Genomic DNA, 8943 nt, shown 5'->3' with positions numbered 1-8943 from the left:
GTATATTTGGGGGCACCACCACTACTATTTTAATTATGAAAAAATAATATATAAACGTTAAGCCTAAACTAATTAATTTAAAGCTAAACTGAAACAGAAACCAGGTGTTATAATCCTATAATTTGGCATAAATCCAAATGTTTCCATATTCACGATTTGGAGGCTAAACTATATTATTTAAACACTTTTATTGTACACATACTACTATAATTTTTTACATATTTGGTTGAATGTATGTTATTTTTACAATTAACAGGTTGCGATGTCAAGGTACTAAAACTGATATATGTTGTGTGTACGCGTGGCGCCGGCGCGATCACTTGAATTTTCTTATAAAAGTGGAAACAACTCTAAAATAGGCTACTCAGACATTTATGGTCCACATAGATGTAACACCTTTCGAATCTGTGAAGGGCTAAAGGTGCAATATGTAACATATTTTTGCAGTAAAATATACAAAAACCACTAGGCCAGTGTTATATATTTTGTTCATTTGAGTACTTACAATATCCCAAATGTTTCTAACTATTTGTAAATCGTGACAAAATTGCAATCTTAACCAAGGCTCCGGGACGTGTGAGGAGTCGCCTGTCAATGGCGTCATACCCGCGTTACCCTCGGTTTCCGGTTTTATTTTGTAGAAACCATGGAAACATCCAAAGACGCTTTGATAAATCACATGTTTTAATAGACAAGGGAACAACTTTTTATATATTCATAGGCAGAAAACGATTTGGTGTTAAATAGCTCAACATGTTTAGTCTTATTGTTTAAATCTAATATTCTTGATGTTTTGTGAGTACCATGCTTTACCATGCCTCAGAGAAAAACACTATTTTGTCAAGTAGCTAACATAGCATAATCAGATGCAGCTTTATTTTTAGTAACAGTAATACAGCATTTTCTCCATCATACAATAAGTTTTAAAATTAATTGCATGCCATTTATCAACACAAGCCATCCAGCATTTAATATGATATTCTAAAATCGATCTATCTTGCAGTGTGTCTCAAATTGTCTCACAGCAGCTGCTGAGCGAACGCACAGAGTAACGTTATAACATCATTTTCAACACACTCAAATCAGGGTATATGCAGGAATCCTGAAGTTAATTTCAAGACCTTCTCAAAATATTTTAAGACCTCATCGCACTTCAAGTTCTAATCAGCAACAAACCTTTAACTTAATAAACAGTTGTAGTTTGCAAATAAATCTATAGAGCACAACCATACAACCACAGCTCGGATAAGCTTGGAAGAAACAAAGCTCAAAAGAATAAATTAAAGCAAGGTTTATTAAGGCAAGGTTTATTAAAATATACATTAACAATCTCATGATGTAACCGGTTTTGTCCTTGCCACAGGTGAATGTCTTAGCTTTGTCAGAATCCGGAAACATTAACTTGGAAAATATAAGAAATTGCTTTGTTTGAGTTCAGTGAGTGGTGATTCATCGCAGTATTGAGACACCAGATAACCTCTGCTTTATTGCGCGCGCCCTGAGTTGATCTCACTGACCGAGAATGCCGTTTTTTTTTTTTTTTAATAGTTATTATGGGGATGAAAATAAATATGAATACTTTTTGGAGTCAAACTCTTTTGACAAAGCTTTAACAAAATTGAATACCTCATAAAATCGTGATTAAGACTTTTTAATACCTTTTAAGGGCCTTAATTTTCCCAAAATGGATTTATCAACTTTTTAAGACCCCGCGGACACCCTGCAAATGTATCTAATATGATAAACAGAGCTGCATTAACTCACACTAAAGAGTATATTCTTTGCTCATACTCTTGACCGGAAGCAGCAGTACTACTACTACTAGTAGTATTATCTTCTTTTAATAATAATTACTATTATCTGTTTTTTTTTTACATCAACATTGAATGACAAACAATATCTGAAGCACGGATACTGAGACGGCCGAGAGAGACGTGCATGAGAGAAGGCGATGGATAATTTAAGGACAATCGAGAGCAAAACACAACTGTTTGTGCTTGTCTTTTATTGAAGCAACAAATGGTCAGGGTGCCCTGTTTAACAGGCAAAACTTCCTTTGTCTTGTCTTGTGGCTTGATTTGCATAATTTATGAGGTATCAGACCGGATTGTACTTTCTTCACAGTACCATTAAAAAAATAGAACGATGCATTTTACAGAGAGCTTTATAACGAGACTAAACTTGCCATGTAAGAAAAGCATATAAAAGAAGTTATAGTTTACAGGCATCGTTTCCATCATTAAAACTAACACTAGCACAACTACAATCCTAGCTAAGCTTATACAGTGGGAATAACTATATGCAATTTGAAATACAACAGCGGTTATATTTTACACCTACAGTCTTCAGTGCATGTTTGTGTGTGTGTGTGTGTGTTTGTTGGTGTGTGTTAAAATTTGGTTGGTCTGTCTGGGCCCACGTGGTCCTTATCCCACAAGGGGGGTGATCCTTTTGAAGTCTCTAGATCTAGGAAGTGGGATTCTCTGTTTAATTTCTGACAGGGCCGCAAAAATGCTTAAGTGCCTGTCTCTCTTGGACCGGCCGGAGCCGATCTGTGATTTACAAACACAGTTCAGCAGGCTAAAAGCATTCTGAAAATTCAAAAGTTTAGTTGACTAATCTGATCAAATAAACCACGCAAAATCTGATCAGAGCGCTCAGACTGAAGCCTAGTTTTACATGGGGAGGTGGGGTAAAGTAATTATTACCAGATCTTCTCAGTGATTTTAGTCCCGTCCTATTGTGCCATCTCAGTAATCATTACCAGCAATGTCAGTTTACTTCATATTTGTGCAGTTTTTGAGTAGGTTTTTATACAAAAACAGCTTTTTATGTAAAATTCACTTTATAAAAGACCCACATTTCTAACTTTCATTCATGAGGATAACATGGATAATTTGACATGGTTTAGTGTAAGATTTTTGCCAATCTTTTGAAAAATGCAATTTTAAAAGTAAAAAAACTGTCACTTTTACCAGTAGATGGCTGCAGAGCACCACTATCCTCCAAAAACTATCCTCCAAATGTTGAGTAAAAAAATAATAAACAGTAAAATTATATTTTTATTTATTTATTTTTTAAAAAACAATTATTTTGGAACTGTAACATAAAATTGGAACGCATTGTTTTCTGTGAGTGTACGCACACCGGCGCCGACATTCGATGCCTGTCCGCGGCGCCCATCTACGACTCAGAAACAATAGAAAACAATGCGCTCAAAGACGTGTCCGGTGTGCGAGCACCTTGAGTGTACTGCACAAGGGTTAAAGTAGCTAGGGAAGGGCATAAAAAATCTGAACTTGAGCGCAGCCCTGGAATACCTCAACAGGACACTTTGTAGATTTATTTGAAATATCCATCAGTCTCAGATTAGAGTATCAGAGCTAATGAGTTGAACCTAGAGCAGGAATGACCAAACCTGTTCCTGGAGACGCTCCGCCCCCCGCGGTACAGGGGAAGACCAGAGGCTGTTTTTTGAATGGATATCAATGGATAAAAGGCTTCACTATGCTGATTAAACAGCTTTTGTGGGGAAATAACTAATCATTTTAATAAATTGATAACTTGTTTGCTAATCTTCAGCATGTTTTACATTAAACAATACTTTAGAATAGACATGTAACATTTTGAAAGAAGTGCGCATCAGGCTACATCCTAGGCCACGCGTGGTACTTGCAGCCTACGGCGTACCTACGGGATACTCATGACACAGAAGTATAAATCAGCCTTAAGTCTTCAGGAATGCTTGAAAATTACAGGCAGGTGTATTTGATTAGGGATGAAACGTAACTCTGCAAAACAGTGGCCCTCTAGTACCAAAGGGTATAGATAGGGTATAGATCATACATGTTGTTGATTTTGATGCTTTAAATGTCTAAATTGTTTTTTTGTCTATTTTTGCCCTAGACCTGATGGCACTGAGAGAGGCAAGTCATGAACTTAATGAAAGGGATGAAGAGAAAGAACATTATAATTTAATGAGTGAAGAAAAAACAACAAAAGTTTCCTTACAAAAAAGAGCTCAAAAGACTGGAACTAAAAGTTATTTCACCTGCCAACAGTGTGGAAAGACTTTTGATCAACATAGAAACCTTCAAGTCCACTTGAGAGTTCACACTAGAGAGAGAGCCTTCACTTGCCAACAGTGTGGAAAGAGTTTCATACATAAAAAACACCTTAGAGTCCACATGAGAATTCATACTGGAGAGAAACCCTTCCCCTGCCAACAGTGTGGAAAGAGTTTCATTATAAATGAAAAACTTAAAGTCCACATGAGAATTCACACTGGAGAAAAGCCTTACACCTGTCAAGAGTGTGGAAAGAGTTTCATTAGAAATGAAAACCTTAAACTCCACATGAGAATTCACACTGGAGAAAAGCCTTACACCTGCCAACAATGTGGAAAGAGTTTCATTAGAAATGAAAACCTTTCAGCCCACATGAGCACTCACACTGGAGAGAAGCGTTACATCTGCACTCTGTGCGGGAACGGCTTCACACGGCTAAAAACCCTCAGGCAACACATGAGAATTCACACTGGAGAAAAGCCTTTCACCTGCCAACAGTGTGGAAAGAGTTTCAGTCAAAAAGGACACCTTATAGTCCACATGAGAACTCACACTGGAGAGAGCCCATTCACCTGCCAACTGTGTGGAAAGAGTTTCGTTAGAAATGAAAACCTTAAAGTCCACATGAGAATTCACACTGGAGAAAAGCCTTACACCTGTCAACAATGTGGAAAGAGTTTCAGTCAAAGAGGACACCTTATAGACCACATGAGAATTCACACTGGAGAAAAGCCTTACACCTGCCAACAATGTGGAAAGAGTTTCAGTCAAAGAGGACACCTTATAGACCACATGAGAACTCACATTGGAGAAAAGCCTTAAGCTTTGATTCATTATTTTCTAAAATCAAAATAAAATTGAACAGCTCAATATTGTAATAAATCAAGGTCAACATAACAGCCTCTTAAATGTTAAAAGCGTGAAACGCTCACAGTTCACCAAGCTTACGCTACGTCCTATGCCTTCTCTATAGGTTGTTTGCACATGACGTCAGTGCAGCACGCGAAATGCGGAAGGTGGGCAAGGAGTGATTTTACTATATAAGAATCAAAATTCCTATTTTTTGCATTGTTATGGTTGCTCAAATCTATCAAACCGAGAAACCACAATGAGCTTTTACCGCTTATGTAACTTGTATAGTTTTTTTAACTTTTTAAAATATCATTTTGTGTCTGCTGATACTGAAATGAATATGGAACCTGCTTACTTTATTTGTTTTTGACTTGGTTAAATATTAACATTTTTCTTGGTATCGTTTGCAGGGAAGAGAAGATATTTTATCCCATTGAATGATTATTTGGTGTTTTCACTTCAGTTTTGTAGAATTCGATTTACAATGTTGATCTGGTTACCATGAGAACTGTGTCACGCGCTGCTGCTTCAGCCATCATATGGTAGAAAATGTCAGAATAAATAAATGTTTTCGACAAGCTGACAGAAGTCGATCCATTTCTTTGTTGGTAGGGTGTAAATATTCACTTTCCCCTATGTCCATGGAGGAGAATCGGATGGGCATTCAGCTGACCGAAACCGACATATTTGTTTTTTATTTATATCAACAAATGACAACCAAAATCAAACCCATAGAAGCTTGTGAACAGTTTTTTTTAAGTGGCTGTGTGCAGTGGCTGAACGATTTGTTATTTTTATGTTGATTAGGGATGAAACTTAACTCTGCAAAACAGTGGCCCTCTAGTACCAAAGGGTATAGATAGGGTATAGATCATACATGTTGTTGATTTTGATGCTTTAAATGTCTAAATGTCTAATTTTTATGTTGATTTGTTTCACGCATGCTACACAGTAAAATGCATATATCAGAGAGTAATCAAAATGGCTCTGAGAATTTATGACTCGAATAGAGATCTCGACTCTTAACTTTACTAGTGCATATTACTAGTCTTGTGGTAAACAATTAATTCATGCAAGTTAAAACACAGAAAAAATTGTTTGTCGCTGTAATCTTTAATCAAAATCTGAAAAGTTACTTCTGGTCTGAAATGGCGTTCCTTCTCTGATTACGTCAGTTTGACGACTTCGGTTGAAAACGCGTAAACCACTCCTCTGCAACCGTTCGTCTGCTATGAGCGAGAGACAGAGTGGAGGAGTGCAAGAGATGGAGAGGAGGAGCCTAACAAGTTGCATGATTGAACGTGTTTCTAGGGCTGTGTTCCAGTTTCCCTTCCCTTGCTAATTTTCCTCAGTCTCGTTGACTGGGATGTACGTCATTGCTTACGTTGCACGAGTGCCGACTACTGGCGAAACTTTGCAATGGGCTGAACTGGAACGTCCTAAGCCCTCCATTCCGGAATCCGCAATGGAGCTGATTTATTATTTATTTTTTGCCCTTACAAAATTGTTTAATACAGCATTCTATATGTGTTTTAAATGTTTTAAAAAATAATAATTATAATATCATAGAGTTGTTTGTGGTAGGGTAAATTAAACACGATATGCGGTGACATCATAAACGTGTTGTATTGTGGGTCATGGAGCTGCCTGAAGTGTACATATGAAGTAGACTCACTCCCTCTGTCAAAATCGGGTCTGTCCATATAAAGTTCCCTCGTCCACTTCACGAAGTGGAACACACTTAAAAATGGTGGCAGGGATTCCCCCGAGGGGAAGTGTTTATGGAAGTTTGCGAGTGCATGTCTAAAACTGGAGTGGAACGCAGCCTAACATGTTTGGTACTTTGTGGCATATTGAAATGTGTTTCTGGTAGTGAATTAGTGTGAAGCATGCCATTTCCTGTTGCCAGCTGTTGGCGCTACATATATTGTATATTGTCATAAAGATGTCTTTAGGAAGGACTCAGGCTTTGTCAAACCGCCACGGACACACCCTTCAATGAAAACTCAAGATCTTTGCAGAGTAACATCGCTAAGCCCTTAAGATTAGACTGACCATATATGATGTGGTTTTGGTTGAATCTCTATGAGGAGTTAATCACAGTGTAAAAACGTCTCAGGTTACGTATGTAACCATGGTTCCCTGAGAACAGGGAACGAAACTCTGCATTGGAATACGCAATGGGGAACGTCACGTGACCCAGGTGTCTGAAAGCCAACTATCTAACAACTCCAATCCCTATTGGCCGGCGACAGCCTATGACGTAATATGGCGTGACCCAGAGTATAAAGGAGCGCCTGAAGAAACAGTCAGCAGCTATCGTCTTGGGGGACTGTTCTGTAGGCAGGCAACCCAAAGCATGGCAAGGAAACGCAGGGTCTCGTTCCCTGTTCTCAGGGAACCATGGTTACATATGTAACCTGAGACGTTCCCTTTCAAAAGGAAACTCAACTCTATGTTGGAATACGCAGTGGGGAATGATATACCCACGCCGCCATGCTTGAGGAGAGTGCATGCCAAAAATATGGCTGACAAACGTCAAGCAGTTTCGAAGGAAACACTTAGTAACTCACCCTCGGTTCACACCAGGCTGTAAGTGAAAGCATTCCCTATGGCCAACAGCCCAAGCTGAGCCTACACAAGGCCTTCCTCTATAGAGAGAGAAGGCCTAATAAGGCCGCTAGAGCATCTGAGACCAACTTTTCTGCAGACAAAGTGGTCACTTCTAGGGAATGAGGCCAGGGAACCAAAGGGAACACCAACCAGTCACTAGAGGGGAACGAAGTCACCCCCAATTCCACCAGGGAGGCCGACCTGGTCTATCATAAGACAAGCTTAGTCTTGGCCAATCCCTGTCTGAACACAGAATCTCAAAAACGCATCCTTCACAGAAGGGAGCAGATAAAAGTGACTGCAAAAGGGCAAGGAGCAACTCAAACCCACGTGTAGAGATGGGGATCCTGGAGAGCAGAACTCAGCTGAGTGCTATGAACCCTCATGTTGAGGGGAGTATGATCCACTCATCCTAGGATCTACTCAGCGCTTAATTAATGCATTGCGGAGGCTGTGCGCTAAACACCTGATGCTTCAGGGGAGCACAAACCAGCCTATGGCTGAATCTTAGGAGGAGGCCTAATTAAGGCCTACCACCATGATCAGCTTAGGGAGCTAAGCACTATTACGTACATAACCCGAAAGGGAATTACAAAGCTCACCTAACAGGTAGACCATGCAATGGGCACATACTCATGGAGGCCAAGAGGGCCTAGAGCATGAAAGTAACTGAATATGATACAGAAGTATATTCAGGAAGTGGCCTGGAGGGGCCACCCTGAACACTTGTCTTGCTGGCAGCAGACAGGCAACTTCAATGGCAGCATAGGAGGCTGCAAAGCACCCGCATGATAATCTACCCAACACAATCCAACGAGCAGTGTACTCAGTAAAAGCACCTTTTTACTCTTTCAAGCAAGAGGAGTACAACATACGGCAACACACAGTCGAGGAAGGCCCGTGCGGGCCTATCACCTCAACAGACATGTGACATGTGGCACTCGTGGCAGTGTTCTTAGGCACCAAAGAACGATAAATAACAGACACAAAGAAGGTTAAATATCATCTGGGCCCCTGGCCAACTCTCTAGGAGCATGCAATAGATCCACCCTAGACATCTAGGTGGCTATCAGCTCAACTAGCGTAAGATCAGACTTGACACAGATGCAGTTTAAACCAAACCTCAGTACGGTTTCACCACAGCATACACCCTGAGGGGCTAGACTCTCAAAGTACTCAGAAAAGCACCATAAATTCTCACAGCAAGAAGAGTACGCAGCTGAGCTCCAAATGCTACATCGGAGGCCGAGATGAGGCCTACCTTAGTAAACATATCAGCAAGTGGCTGCCATAACCAGTCCACCCAAAAGCTATGTATTTAGTATTTCTCAGAAGAAATACATAGAACGCTGCCACCCAACGTGAACAGGCCTGATTAGGGCCTATCCGTTGAGGGGGGGCGTGGCCTTTT

The 8943-nt window shown here is 39.9% G+C and overlaps 1 pseudogene; it reads left to right on the top strand.

Moving 5' to 3' along the window:
• The first annotated feature begins 3478 nt into the window (after positions 1-3478).
• LOC125246011 overlaps positions 3479-8943 on the top strand; it is a 186686-nt pseudogene continuing 181221 nt past the window's right edge.

The sequence above is a fragment of the Megalobrama amblycephala genome, linkage group LG14 (genome assembly GCF_018812025.1).
Source record: "Megalobrama amblycephala isolate DHTTF-2021 linkage group LG14, ASM1881202v1, whole genome shotgun sequence".
Taxonomy (NCBI): Eukaryota; Metazoa; Chordata; class Actinopteri; order Cypriniformes; family Xenocyprididae; genus Megalobrama; species Megalobrama amblycephala.
The sequence above is the reverse complement of the archived record's forward strand: the minus strand, read 5'-3'. Positions and strand labels throughout refer to the sequence as shown.